At 40.0% G+C, this 15,663-nt stretch overlaps 1 long non-coding RNA gene across 1 annotated transcript in view; it reads left to right on the plus strand.

Annotated features, from left to right (window-relative positions):
* LOC115525913 overlaps positions 1-15,663 on the plus strand; it is a 31,150-nt gene that overhangs the window by 4,954 nt on the left and 10,533 nt on the right. The window contains exons 3-4 of the long non-coding RNA XR_003972489.1: positions 1,583-1,669; positions 3,007-3,168. This is a non-coding gene — a long non-coding RNA (uncharacterized LOC115525913). The remainder of the gene's footprint in view (positions 1-1,582; positions 1,670-3,006; positions 3,169-15,663) is intronic.

Genomic DNA, 15,663 nt, shown 5'->3' on the forward strand with positions numbered 1-15,663 from the left:
GCCATTTTCTTCTCTGTGTCTCTTTTCCTCTCCTTATAAGGACACCAGTCCTGTTAGATTAGGACTCTCCCTAATTCAGTATGACCTCGCCTTAATTGACATCTGTAAAGACCCTATTTTCCAATAAATTCACATTTGCAGGTACTGGGGATTAGGACTTCAGTCTATCTTTTTGGAGGATGGAATTCTATCCATATCATTCTGCCCTCTGACTGCCCCCTCAAATACATGTCCTTCCCATATATAAAATACATTCACCCAGTCTAAATGTTACCCAAACTTTTAACTTATTCCAGCATCAACTCTAAATCTAAAATCTTGTCTAACTATAATTAACTCAGAGTCTTGAATTCCATCTTCTAAATCATTTCTATCAGGTATGGGTGAGACTCCAACCATGATCCATCTAGGGAGAAAATTCCTCTCCACCTGTGGACTTACAAAATCTAAAAAACAAGTTACCTGCTTCAAAAATAGAAGAAGATGGAATAGACATTGCATTCCAACAAGGAGAAATTGGAAGGACAAAAAGGGTCACAGATCCCAAGCAAACCAAAACTTAGTAGAGGAAATTCCACTGGATTCCATGCCTAAGAATAATCCTTTGTGGCTCAGTGCTCTGTCCTCTGGGCATGCTGGGGTGGCAGCCCTACCCTTTCTGGACTCTGCATTTTTGGTTCTGCCACAGGAATAATTATTTCTTCATTCTGTCACATCTCTGTCCCTTTCAGTCCAGTGTTTCTGCTGGTATGACATTCTCAAAAACAAAACAAGTATCTGTGAAATACATGGGGAGTCCAAACCATCCCATCAGAGGGTCCTCCACAGTCTTTCTGGATAACCACATCTCTCCTCCTTGCTTCTGCTGAGATGGTTGTTTAACATGCATATTTATGTATTCATAAGCATCTTTAACCATCTCTAGGAAATGGTTTTCTGGCCATATCCCTAGTCTTGTTTCTAGAGCATGATATCTTGATAGCCAGGAAATTTTCCAAATCATCAAGTACTGGTTCCTTTGTGTTTAAAAGTTTATTTTTTCAATTTATCCTTTCCTCTTCCATTTTATTATAAGCAGCAAGGGTAAACTATCTTCCATCCAAAGGTAGGACACAATTAGAGTTGCTATAGAAACCTACCCTCCCACAGACAAAGGCAGATTCTGGCCTAAGGGAGATAAACCTCTGTTCCTCTGATTCTGTAGTCACACTTTCTCATGTGCCTTCCTCCTTTCGTCTGCAGTGAGCTAAGTGAGTCACCTAGAGCACAAATTTAAAGAGGCACTCACTCGCACCATTACTTTCATGACCTCAGAGTGAGCGCCCTGAATGCTTTGCTTATCTCACCCATGTCCAGGCCTACCCTTCCCACCTCCAACGTCTCCAGCTCCTTCCTCGTTCTATGTTCAGGTCAGAAAAGAGACCCCCCCCAGAATCCAGTAGCTATCCCCTCTCAGACCTTGTCCCAGGGCTTTGGGAGGGTAGAAACAGCCAACCATGTATATGTAGTCAAGCCTCCTCTATCTGCCCAAACTTACCTTGAGTCTTCCAAGATTCCATCTCTGTTCTCTTTCTCTTTTCAGAAGCATCCAAATCCAAGAGCCCTATGAACCTGGTGGTAAAGCAGATCTGCTCTGCTTCTTTTTGCCCAAAGTACTACCAACATGCAGGTGAGCAGATCCTACTCCCTGTATTCCCACAAAGGTGGAAGGGACCAGCCGAAGGAAGCCATGAAGGAGTATGTGGGGCTAAATAATAATAAAGAGACTTATGGTAGAGACTATTAGAAATGGGTAGAGACTATTTGTGCTGGACTGTGTTAGGCTCCTATGTAGCCCGGGAGTCTAGATCCCTAGCCTTTGTTTGTTTGTTTGTTTTAGAGAGTGAGAGAGCATGAGCAGGGGAGAGAGGCAGAGAATGAGAGAGAGAGAGAGAGAGAGACAGAGAGAGAGAGAGAATTTTAAGCAGGCTCCATGCTCAGTGCAAAGCCTGATGTGGGGCTCAATCCCACCACCCTGGGATCGTGACCTGAACTAAAATCGAGTCAGACGCTCCACTGACTGAGCCATCCAGATGCCCCTAGATCCCTATTCTTTGTTGCCAAGACTTCATCAGAGCCCCAGTTTCCTAATCCATACATTGGCGTCAAGTCCATAGCAATAACTCTTTAGGAGGAGGGCAGGAATATGTGTGCAGGAAAATGAGCTTAGAACCTGACATCTTTATCTTCCTCTTCCCAGCTTGGCCTAGATCCTTGCTTCCATCTGGAGGTCACTAAGTCCAGGGAATTCCAGTTGGAATGTTAAGTCAGTAGGCTTGTTCCTTCAGCCAAAGGTCTAGTGAATAGACTTGCATGGAGGGAAAATACCAGCTGTATCCAAGCCTCATACCCAGGACAAAAGTGCTCTGTTCCATGTAACAACATCACTGCTACTCAGAGAAACTTCTCAGAAGAATCTAATATGTTTTATCTGGAACCTAGTACTGAATCAGGAAAAGGAAGAACAATTGTCCACAGGAGGTCAATTTTCTCTTTCCCCTCACTGTGTCCCCTAAAATGGGCTTTTATGGTCCCACTCCATGGCAGAGGCAGTTCTAACACACATTATCTTGGGTTTGGTTGATATTTTCTCATGTTAGATTCAGATTATGTATTTTAGGCAGGAGTATCTCAGAAATAATTCTGTATTCTTCTTGATGTATTCTATCTCAGTGGTGTGTGATTTTAATTTGACCCATTACTAATAATATTTACTTTGATCACTTGACTGATGTGGTAACTTCCAGGCTTCTTTACTATATGAACTTACTCTTTTCTACTTTATATATAATACATATTTTGTTAGGAGATTCTTTAAAACTATGTAAATAGTTCCTTACCAAACTTTTAATTTATTCATTTATCTAAGTATATGTTTGGACTCATACTTTTCAGTTTTATTCAATAGTTTATAATCTGTTACGATCATTATTTATCTGATGCTCAAATTGTTTTCTATTTAGTCAGTGGGAACCCTTCAGGCTGGCGTCTGAGTCCTTTTGGCAGATCTCCATCTTTATTTGAGCATTTCCCTTCCAACGCAAAGAGATATTCCAGACTCACCTCATACTTTCCCTCCTCAGGATTGGAACCAGCTAATTACTCAAGGAATCAAGATCTGAGTGCAAAGTATGTTTATTGCTGTTGGACTGTTGCTGCTCCTAGGTTCTCCCAGTAGACAAGACTAGGGAACACACGTTTATGCCTGTATTTATTTCTATATTTATCTACATATATTAAAAACCATAAGTTCACAGCAAAACTGCCAATTCTAATAAAATACCCCAGGGCTTATTTTAGACCCCCTGCCCTTTGAATATTTGTACCTCTCTTCTCTAAAAGGGAGAATCCTGGCTATTGATCTTTAATATATTTAATTTTTGATCAATCCCCCTGTATAAAGCCAATTTCTCATCTGTCTCTACCCCTTGTTCCACATAAATGCCCTCCTTAACTCTCTCCAATATTCTGTGCCGGGCCTTTCCTCCACAAGGATGCCTCCTTCCCTTGTTTGGGCTCTGAGATGTCATACCCCATTCCTCACTGTGCTTTGGCTCTGACACTGAACAAGGAGCTCTCCTCCATGGATTCTCTCCTTCCCAACATTAGACTGGCACATGGGTTGATATCCCTTCGTTGCTCAGGCTCTGACACCTTACAGTGGGCCACTTCAGTTCTCCTACACCCCACCCATCTCACTGCTAGCACAGAGATTAGCTTTGCTCTGCCTTTCCTGAATGCTTTAGGACTGGATTGTTCAGGAAGAGAAAGGTAGAGCAAGAAAGGAAAAGGGAAAAGGAATGGGAGAGAAAGGAATGGTTATGACTTTCTCTCCTCTTTTTAATTTCTTTTCAATTATTTTAAATGTTCATTTACTTTTGAGAGAGAGAGAAAGAGAGCGAGTGGGGGATGGGGGGAGAGAGAGGTAGACACAGAATCTGAAGCAGACCCAGGCTCTGAGCTGTCAGCACAGAGCCCGATGAAGGGCTTGAACTTGTGAGTGAATCGGGAGGTCATGACCTGACCTGAAGTCAGTCACTTAACCGACTGAGCCACCTAGGTGCCCCTCCCTCCTCTTTTTAAAATAAAGACAGTTGTGAGAGACAGGATGGGAAATAAACGTCTCCAATCAATTTTAAGAAAGAGTACATATGAGATTTGAGGGTATGGACATTCATCTTGTTTCCACTACCCCTATCCAAGTATTTTGAAGAGTCTTTTTATACCCTCAGGTGTATATACACTCTAGTTAAAGAACATTGATGTAGGAGGTCACATTAAATGGAATGGAAATGCCTAGGAAGACATTCCCCACCTCAGAATCCTGACAAAAAGGCCTCCAGACCTTTTAATGACCATAATTTCTTTACTTAACCTGTACTGTTCTACTCCCTTTTTCCTCTCATTCTCCTTATCCTTCTTCCTGTCAAGAAGCAAGCTCTCTCCATCCACACCTCTGTGAGGTAGAACCTTTAATGTGACACTGACTCAGGCCCTTTCTTCAAACTTCCTCTTCTTTCAACTTTGGGATGACCTTCTTTATGGGTGGGCCTGCAGGAAAGACTTACCTTTGCCTCTGCTGTGGGCCTGGGTCTCATGGCTTGTGGTAGCTCTGGTTAGACCTCGGTGCTGGGAGCTCTGAGGGACTCTGGGTTAGAAGAGGGATGTCAAGAGGTAGTGAAGGGGAACTTTGGGAGAATGAGGTATTTTCTGATGGGCTATGGGCTTGGGCTGGGACCGTATATGTGACATATCTAGGGTGGAAAACAAGTTCTAAGTTCCACAAAATGATATTACTAGATAAGCTTTTTATCATCACTATTTTAGAATGTGGAACTGAAAACCAGAGAAGGAACTTGGCAAAGGTTGTGAAAATAGAGCAGGTAATTAGACAGATTTTCTGTAAATTAATGATTAACAGCCCCAGGTGAACCTGAAACACTGTCTGGCAATCATACCAGGTTCCTGGAATGTGCTCCTTTACCCACTTTCCATAATGGCTTTTGATACCTTTTTCTCTCTCCTCAAACCTCCTACCTCACTCTGCTTGTCTCCTCAGCTTGTCTCCTCCTCCTTCCATTGACCAAAAGAAGCCATTGGTTGGGGACTTTTTCATCTTCTGTGCATCAAATCTACATATCTATACCCACTCTCCCCAAAACAAGGCCCAACTGTATCTGCTTCTAGTTTTCCCTTTCTTGTTGTAAGAGAAAGTAGTCTTCTATTTCCATGCCCTAGCCCTTCCTATCATTTTGCAAACTCATAATTTGTGTATGAAATTTCTGTTTGAACTGTCTGTAGATGTTTCTTTTTTTTTTTTTTATTTAAAAAAAAATTTTTTTTTTCAACGTTTATTTATTTTTGGGACAGAGAGAGACAGAGCATGAACGGGGGAGGGGCAGAGAGAGAGGGAGACACAGAATCGGAAACAGGCTCCTGGCTCCGAGCCATCAGCCCAGAGCCTGACGCGGGGCTCGAACTCACGGACCGCGAGATCGTGACCTGGCTGAAGTCGGACGCTTAACCGACTGTGCCACCCAGGCGCCCCTGTCTGTAGATGTTTCTATTTCAAATAGCATTTTATGCTGACCGATACATTGAAGTCCAGTTTTCTCAGTTGTTAAATGAGTATAAGAACTACTGTATTTGGAAAAGATGGGTCCTTGCCCGGGTCCCACACTTTAGAGACCTCACATATCACAAACACATACAAAAATGCATTTATTAAAGGTCATGTAGGGGCACATGGGTGGCTCAGTCAGTTAAGCGTCTGTCTTCAGCTCAGGTCATGATCTCATGGTTTGTGGGTTTGAGCCCCTCATTGGGCTCTGTGCTGACAGCTCAGAGCCTGGAGCCTGCTTTGGATTTTGTGTCTTCTTCTCTCTCTCCACCTCCCCTGCTTATGCTCTGTCTCTCTCTCTCTCTCTCTCTCTCTCTCTGTCTCACAAAAATAAATAAAATGTTAAAAAAATATATATTTTAAATCATGTAGATAGCACTGTGATTTGGTCATTGGTGCTTGTACTCTCAAACATCTGCTCTCATAATTAACACCATTCAGGTCCCAGGGAAACACACCTTCATATTTTTGTCTTGTATCCTTAAAACAAAAGACAACTACATCTGAATACAGTAAAAATTTGTGGTTGAATTGTAGATTTTTTGTTTGTTTGTTTTATCCGGTGCCAATTTTAAATTGCATTTTCCACTTACCATACAGTACTTATAAAGTGTAATGTTATTTCCTTTCTCTATACACATATTCCATGTTTAAGTATCAAGAATGCCCGGTTATTTACTGTAGCAGCTCAACTTTAAAACTTCCATGGAATTTACTACAGATTTGGGTCCTTTGATGTTCTGTGTATAGCAATGCTAAACCTATGCTCATGTTGGCTTAATCAACCTCTTCAGTGGTAGGCCCAGAGGAAGCAATGCCAGATGGAGGAGCTCCACCATGGGGCGAGCCCTCAAGCATTCCTCCCCTCACACCTGCATTCTGGTACAGTTTGGTAGTGATGGAGTTGTAGACTTCCTCCAGCTCTTTCTGCTGATGTTCATATTCTTCTTGCACTGTGGTTCCCTGAATTTGGATTTAATTTCCTCTTCTTTTCCTAGTTTCCTAAGGTGGAAGCTTAGATGATTGATATTAAATGTCCCTTGTCTTTTTATTTCTTTTTATTGAAAACATTTTTATTTATTTTTTTTTAATTTTTTTTTTTTCCAACGTTTATTTATTTTTGGGACAGAGAGAGACAGAGCATGAACGGGGGAGGGGCAGAGAGAGAGGGAGACACAGAATCGGAAACAGGCTCCAGGCTCTGAGCCATCAGCCCAGAGCCTGACGCGGGGCTCGAACTCCCGGACCGCGAGATCGTGACCTGGCTGAAGTCGGACGCTTAACCGACTGCGCCACCCAGGCGCCCCTTGAAAACATTTTTAAAAAGCTGTTTCTTGTTTTCTAATAAGTACATTCAATGCTATAGATTTCCTTGTAGCGTTGGTTTGCTGCCTCCCACAAATTTTGAAAGATTGTACTTTAATTTTCAGTTCAAAATATCCTTTAATTTCTCTTGAGGTTTCTTTTTTGGCCTATGTGTTATTTAGAAATGCATTGCTTAACCTCCAGGGATTTAGGGATTTTCCAGTTCTCTTTCTGTTATTGATTTCTAGTTTAATTTCATTATGGTCTGAGAGAAGACACTGTATGATTTCTATTGTAAATTTGTTAAGGTTTGTTTTTGGCCCAGAATGTAGCTTATTTTGGTGAATGTTCCATGTAAACTTGAGAAGAATGCACTTTCTGCTATTGTTGGATGAAGTAGTCTATAGATGTCCATTTATATTCAACTGATGGATGGTGCTGAGTTCAACTATGTTCTTACTGATTTTCTGCCTGCTGGATATGGGGTATTTAAGTCCCAAACCTAATAAGGGATTTATCCATTTCTCCTTGCAGTTCTATCAGTTTTTGCTTCATGTATTTTGACACTCTGTTGTTAGGTGCATATGTGTTAAGGACTTATGCATTCTTGGAGTATTGACCCCTTTATCATTATATAGTGTCCCTATTTATCACTGATAACTTTCCTGTCAGTCTTCTCTGTGTGAAATTAATATAGCTAATTTCATTTTTTTATGTTAGTGTTAGCATGATGTATTTTTCTCCATCCGCTTACTTTTAATCTATATGTGCTTTAATATTTTATTTTATTTTATTTTATTTTATTTTATTTTATTTTATTATTTTATTATTTTGAGATTGAGAGAGAGAGCACAAACAGGGTGGGAGCAGAGGGAGAGAGGAGAGAATCCCAAGCAGTCTCCACACTCAGCATGGAGTCTGATGCAGGGCTGGATCCCATGACCCTGGGATCATGTCTTGAGCTGAAATCAAGAGTCAGGCACTCAACCAAATGAACCACCCAAGCACCCCAGTCTATATGTGCTTTATATTTAAAGTGGGCTTTATGTAGACAAAACATAGTTGGATCTTGTTTTTTAATCCACTCTGACAATCTCTGTCTTTAAATTGATGGATTTAGACCATTGTCATTCAAAGTGATTATTAATATAGTTGGATTATCTACCATATTTATTGCTGTTTACTAATTGTTGCCCTTAGTCTTTGTCCCCCTCCCCCCCGCCTTTTTATTGTGGTCCACTCTTTTTCTGCCTTTTTATGGTTTTAACTGAGTGTTTTGTATGATTCCATTTTCTCTCTTTTCTTAGCTCATCAGTTATACTTGTTTTTTACTTTTTTTTAGTGGTTCCCTGGAGTATGAAACATACATTTACAACTAATCCCAGTCTGCTTCCACATAACACTACACTGCATTGTGCATAGTGCAAATACCTTCTAATAACAAACTAATCCTAGCTCCCCTTTCCTGTCCCTTGTATCATTGCTGCCCTTCATTCCATTTATACATAAGCATATATATATATATATATGTATATATACATATATATACATATACATAGGCATACATAATCAGATACATTATTGCTATTATTATTTTGAACAAATTGTTGTCTGTTAGTTCAGTTAAGAATAAGAAAAAATAGGGGCACCTTGATGGCTCAGTCAGTTGAGTGTCCAACTTCAGCTCAGGTCATGATCTCGCACTGCATGAGTTCGAGCCTTGTGTCGAGCTTTGCACTGACAGCCCAGAGCCTGGAGCCTGCTTCAGATTCTGTGTCTCCCTCTCTCTCTGCTCCTTCCCCACTCACGCTCTGCCTCTCTCTCAAAAATAAATAAACATTAAAATTTTAAAAAAGAATAAGAAAAAATAAAAATTTAAAAACAAAAAGGAAAATATTTTTTTCCTTTATTTATTTATAAACCTTTATTTATTCTTTCTCTTATGCTCTTCCTTTATGTAGATCCAAGTTTCTGACCTATACTATTTTTTTTCTCTTTAAAGAACTTCTTTTAACATTTTTTGCAGGGTAGGTCTACTGGCAACAAATTCCCTCAATGTTTGTTTGTATGAGGAAGTCTTTATATTTCTTCCTCACTTGAAGGATAAGTTTATAGGGTACAGAATTTTAGCTTGGTGTTTTTTTTCTCAAACATTTTAAATATTTCCCTCTACTGTCTTCTTGCTTGCATTGTTTGTAAGGAGAAGTTGGATGTATTTTTATCATTGCTCCTCTAAAGGTAAGGTGTTTTTTCCTCTGGCTTCTTTGGATTTTTTCTTTATCTTTGCTTTTCTGTAGTTTGGAAAGGATATCCCAAAATGAGTGTTTGGTTTGTTTTTTGGCATTTATCCTGCTTGCTGTTCTCTGCTCTTCCTGGATCTCTAATTTGGTGTCTAACATTAATTTGAGAGAAATTTTCAAGCAGCATTGTTTCCAACATTTTTTCTGTCCCTTTTTCTCTTTATTCTCCTTCTGGTATTTTCCATATTATTGTGTTATACCTTTGGTGATTGTCCCAGTTCTTAGATATTCTGTTCTGTTTTTTCCCCAGTCTTTTTTCTCTTTGTGTCTTAGTTCTGGTTGCTTCTGTTGATATATTCTCAAACTTAGAGATTCTTCCCTTAGCCTGTCCAGTCTACTAATAAGTCTATCAAAAACATCCTTTATTTCTGTTACAGTGTTTGGATCTCTAGCATTTTTTTCTGGTTCTTAGAATTTCCATCTCTCTGCTTGCATCACCCATCTCTTCTTGCATGCTGTCCACTTCATTCATTAGATCTCTTAGCATATTGATCATAGTTAAATTCCTGGTCTGATAATTCCAATATCCCTGCCAAATATGAGTCTGGTTCTAATGCTTGCTCTGTCTCTTCAAACTCTGTTTTTGCCTTTTAGTATGCCTTGTAATTTTTCTTGATAGTTGAACATTGTGTACTAGGTAAAAGGAAGTAAATAAGACTTTAGTAATGTGATAGTGAGGTATGGGGGGAGGGGAAGCATTTTATAGACCTATGAATAGGGCTTAGTCTTTTTATGAGTCTGTGCCCCAAACTACGAATTTCACAAGTGCCTGGCAGGTGTGTGTGTGTGTGTGTGTGTGTGTGTGTGTGTTTTCCTCCTCTTAGGTGGGACAGGATGGCAAGTGTGAGCTGGAATTAGGTATTTCCTTTTTTCCAGGTAGGTCAGGCTCTAGTTAAATATTTTTTCCTGAGGGCAGACCTTCTTCAGGACAGAATGGTCTGGCATAATTCAAGGTGGTTTCTTTTCTTCTGCCTCTCCTATAAGCACAAGGGGATTTTTTTCCTCAGTTATTTACTGTGAGAACTGGGGGAGCTCCAGGAACTTATAAAATTTGGGGGAATCCCATGATGACGGGGTCCCTCTGAAGTTTTTATTTCTCAGGCTTTTCTACACTGAGCCCCCAGCATTTTGCATTAACAGTTCAGGTTATCTTACCCCAGCACTGGTCCCATGGATGTTTCTGTGCCAGTAAATGTGGTTTTCTGTATTTTTCTCTCCCTCCAATTTGGGGGATGGGGGTTTGCCTTGTGACCGTATTTCTCTTATGGATCTAAAAAGAGTTGTTGATTTCTCAGTTTTTTCAGCTTTTTGGTTGTTTGAATGGGATAGTGACTCTTTACACCCAGGACCCAGAAATCTCCAACTTTCTACTTATAGCTCTTGGTTAAATTATTTGGTTTCTAAAAGAATAAATCTAATCCTTTTCCCAAATGATGTACTTTAAATATATGAAGAAAGCTATCATGTTGTTTCTAGTTTTCCCTGGACTAACATCCTCCTTTCCTTGTCTTACATTCCCTTTTTTCTCTTTTCTTACCTTCCTTTCCCTTCCTTTTCCTCTTTCTTTTATTCCCTTGTCAAATATTTATTAAACCCCTACCTAACACATTTTCTGTTAGGCACTGAAAATAACTTCTTTCCTTTCCTCAGAAAAAGTATGCACTGGCAGGAAAAAAAAACACGTAAGATTTTATTCATTAAAATGAATAGAGTAATGAATTAATAAGTGTTCTGAATCCTATAAAAGCATACTTCCTCCTGTGCTTTGGTTTTGATCACCATTGCCTTCCCAGTCATTTTCCTTTAGATAAGCTGTAATATATTAACATTCTCCTTAACTTGCAATCTGGCTGTAGTCAAATCTGTGCAGATTCAGAAAATCCTCTTACCTCCCATCTTCAAGCTAAATATGTTTTGAATAGGTTAATGATTGCTTGTGTAGGAATAAGTCATGACTAGAAGAGTGTGTTTGAATGACTGATGCCATATGTAAAATATGGACTGGTCTAATATTAATTTTCTAATGAATAGTTATCCCAATGCTAATGCAATTAGCCAATCCATTTTGATTAGTCAAAATGCAATCAAGCCACACAATCCACACAGGATGGCATAGCCATTTTGGAGTGCGGTAATCTTTAGTGGAAGGTGAATGAAATTGTTCTGATGCAGGTGTAGACCCTAATAACCATCAGGGCTCGTTATGGACAAAGTTCATCCTAGAATTTGTTAAAATAACAGCAGTTTTATTATGAATCCAGAATTTCATGGTGTGGAGAGCCTATGATTTACACTGGTTGATTGTGACTCATTAGTGATAGATGAACAAAGAATAAAAAAATACTACTTATTGGGTCACCATAGTTACCATTTAAAATAAAAACATGCGCAGAGGGGCGCCTGGGTGGCGCAGTCGGTTAAGCGTCCGACTTCAGCCAGGTCACGATCTCAGGGTCCGTGAGTTAGAGCCCCGCGTCAGGCTCTGGGCTGATGGCTCGGAGCCTGGAGCCTGCTTCCGATTCTGTGTCTCCCTCTCTCTCTGCCCCTCCCCCGTTCATGCTCTGTCTCTCTCTGTCCCAAAAATAAATAAACGTTGAAAAAAAAATTAAAAAAAAAAAAAAACAAAAAAAACATGCGCAGATATATTTTTTTCAACTTCAGGATATTCTCTCAAGGTGGCTTTGAATCGCCTATTGCAGAATCCTAAAAAATTAAATCGATGGCTTAGAATTTAAATGAAAAAGTAGGTTTCAGAAAAAGAGCAGATAACTTCTTAAAAAGGAAGTTTTGCCCTTTCTATACAGCTTTGCAACTGAAAATCTGAGTTTTGATTCCAGTGACCCTGAACAGTACGGCTGGAAGTTGGCCTTTATTTATTTCACATTGCTTTTCAGATTTCTCTTTAAATTCCCTGTGATGACTGACTGTTGTTGTTGATGGTCAAATGATGCTTAACTATGAAAACCAGAAAAGGCCTTGACTAGGGTACTGAAGCCTGTAACATGCCCAGGAGCAGATTCTATGTAAAGATTTGAAAACACGAAGCATAGGGAAGCATGTTAAGAAGAATTCCCAGCTCACAACAGCGTGGCAGAGAAAAGCTAAGATCACCATATGGTTATTCTATCTGCCAAAGCACAGTGGCTTTTGCTTCTTGCACCTGAGAGTTATTGGAAACAACATTCCAGCGTATGTTAGTAGATGTTCTCTGTCACCATGCCAGGAAGTTATATAACTCAGAAAAATAAATAGAGAATAAAGTTCTTCGGAGCACTTATGCATACTTGTGAAAATCTCAGATTTAAAAGAGAGACTACTCAGTCAGACGTCAGAGCACAATACTTAAACCAAACAAAACTCTGAGGTGTAGTGTGAGGAGAAACAATTGGATTCCTCCCAGAGAAATTTCTTATCCCTGAAAGAGAGCAGAAAAATTAAAAAGAATGGCTCCTGGTCCTTTGAATGTTCCAAGAATGAAAGAGAGAGCCTGGTCTTAAAATACTTTTTAAAGTTAAAAACAAAAACAAAAACAAAAAAACTTCTTGTGGCATATTACAGAGTCTTTTCATATTTTCTTCTCAAAATGAGATCATTCCTTTGCACCATTTAAGAGCCTGAGACTCACTTAGGGATGGTGAATAAAAAGCACCACTATCTCAAGCCTGCATTCTGAGCTTTTATGTCTCATTGCCTGTCACAAGGAAGCTTCCTGGACATTTTAAACTTTTTAAAAACTTCAATTCAATAAAAATGAAGATTTTCCTTTTAGGTCACCATTTCTTCTGGCAGACTGAGTCTAAAATGCACTTTATTTCCCTTTAATTTAACAGCTCCAGCAGCTTTTCCAGTTAAATCGACTGTTCATTATTGAGCCCCATTTATGAAGGGGCTGTGCAGTGCAGTTTAATGAATCCTTGGCACAAAGCTCCCTTTCAGGACTGGGAAAGAATAGAGGCTGTTCAGGCCCTGTAGGGCTGTATGTCAAAGCCAGCCCATAATGCCTGTCAGCCAAGGGCAGAAATTCCCACTGATATAAGAATGTGCAAGAAATCAACTTTCACCACCGACGAGCAGATTAAGACACGATCAGGAAATGAGACTGTAGGTTTAGAACAGTGACACCTGTTTGAACAGAGGGATTTTCCCATCCCTTGATCACTGTGTGCCTGGAGTGGGGGCTGGTAGAAACGGCAGCCCAGCCAAGGCCTCAAAGCCTTCCAGGGTCTTCTGAAGGGGACGATCATTGTGGGTGGAGGCACCTTTGGGCTAAGTCTTGTGCTAAGTGCTCTCATATTCCTTTTTCTACTTTAGTCTTCATAAGAAGCCTATGAGAATTATTTACATGTAACAAGAGAGGAAACAAAGGCTCATGGTGCTTTATTTCTGGTTCAAGGTGGCAGTACTAATTAGCCACTAAGTGGCAATGAGGAGGTGGAATGTAGGCCTGTCTGGCTCCCCAGTGTCTGTCTTTTCTAGTGGTCTGAAGTGAGGCTCATCAATAGATTTTGTCCTTTGGAAATATCCAAGTTCTAGTCACTAGGAAGAGTTAAAAATTTTTAATTGCATGGGATATACATTGATTGCCTACTTTGTGCTAGGCATATGTGGTATACATTGGGATTGCAGGCAGATGAGCTATGGCATGAAAATATGAGCAGTGGTAGTAATGGGCTTCCCATACTGCTAGACAGGCCTGGATTTAAGTCCTAACTCTGAGTATATATAACTTGCATACCTTTCAGACCTTGGGAAACCTTGGGAAAGTCCCTGTCACTAAGCCTTGGCTGGGCTGCTCTTTTCCCAGCCTCTACCCTAGCTGCACAGTAGTCAAGTGATGGTGGCTCTGGTGCTGCTGACTACTCTCCTAAGGGTAACACAGTCCAGAGGATTTCTGCAGAAAGAAGTCCTGGATACTTTTGTGTAGATACTATGAGATCCCCTGATTCTCAAAATGGGTGTGTAGATTCGTTTTCTTTCAGCATCATGGAGCAGATCAAGCCTATTGAAGTATAATTTTTAAAAAGGTAAAATCATGATTCTCAGGCAAATATAAATGAACCACAGGTAAGAGAGTCTATTTAATTTATGAATTAGTAAAGAAGCCATTAAGATGTTATGGTTGGTTCAAAGAACATTTAAAAAGCCAGGTATATATTATTACAATATTAGGGTGAGTTTGCATAAAAGCTGGGCTATAGGTCTCTGTGGTTCCATGGATAGAAATTTGCATATCTACAGGGCAAAATTCTACCAGGTGATAAGTAGTTTTACTAAATCTGGAAACTTCAACTAATAACAAATTGTGAGAAAAATTAAATTCATTATTCTAGACAATCTCTGGGTGGTCTTTGTGCCTGCGTAACAGTGAAAGAATGTAGGACTCACATTTCTACTTCATTTCCAAGTTTTGTGTAACTTTTATGACAGGCCTTATATTTTATCGACAAGTAAATTTGGAACCACCTAGAGAGAGGAAATGATTTTCCCACATCATAGTGAGTTATTGGCAAAGCCAGAACTAAAATCCTGGTCTCCTGTCTTCCTAAAAGTGTTTGTTTCACTTTACTGTTATAGAACCACATAGCAACCCTATCTCCTCCTCTAGAGACCAGAGAAGAGGAGAACTCACACTTTTCTGATTGTAGAGAGTGAAGGGGCATGTATTTTCTAGGGCAGCTTTTAAATTAAGATCAATGAAATATGGAAATAAGAAATAAATGCTAACTGACCCATTTTACTAAGATACAAATTAAAAAGTTAACCTTGGGGTTTACTTCTTACTAACAGCACAGAAGGTAGTTTGGTTCCTCAGATAAGGATCCCTAGAAACAGACCTTGAGATGGAGAGTTGTGCTCAGAAGGTTGATTGAGGGGGCTCTCCGTAGATACACCTGTAGGAAGTGAGAAAGTCAAGATTGTGCAGAAGAAGGTGACCTGCTATCAGCCTCAGCTGATCTTGTGGAAAGCTCTGGACCTAGGATGGCCTTTCACACTTGACTCAAATTGAAGCAAGGTGGGGGTTCTGGCCTTTGTAGCCCTCCATCTGCCAGTCATTGGTCTCTGGTGCACCTGGGGAAGGATATGACCTTGAGCAAGGCAATTCCCTCAGCAGTGGGCAATGCTTGATAAGGGCTAGGGCTGTCAGCCATTAGTAGACAATAGAGTCAGCTGCTGGGGGATGGGTTCATCAGCTCCCAGAAGGGATCTGGGCAGAGTACCATGATTTCCACTTTGTATGATTTTTATTACAAAGTTACCTGTGATAAAAAGATTTCAACTCAAGGGCCAAAACTGATAGATTAGTAGTGTCAGGAGTACTATTTTGAGAAGGGTTCTAAGCTCATCTGGGCTAAGTAGAAAGAATGTGATGATTGATTAGTGATGTCTTTTGAACAGTGA

Source organism: Lynx canadensis, chromosome D1 (assembly GCF_007474595.2).
Source record: "Lynx canadensis isolate LIC74 chromosome D1, mLynCan4.pri.v2, whole genome shotgun sequence".
Taxonomy (NCBI): domain Eukaryota; kingdom Metazoa; phylum Chordata; class Mammalia; order Carnivora; family Felidae; genus Lynx; species Lynx canadensis.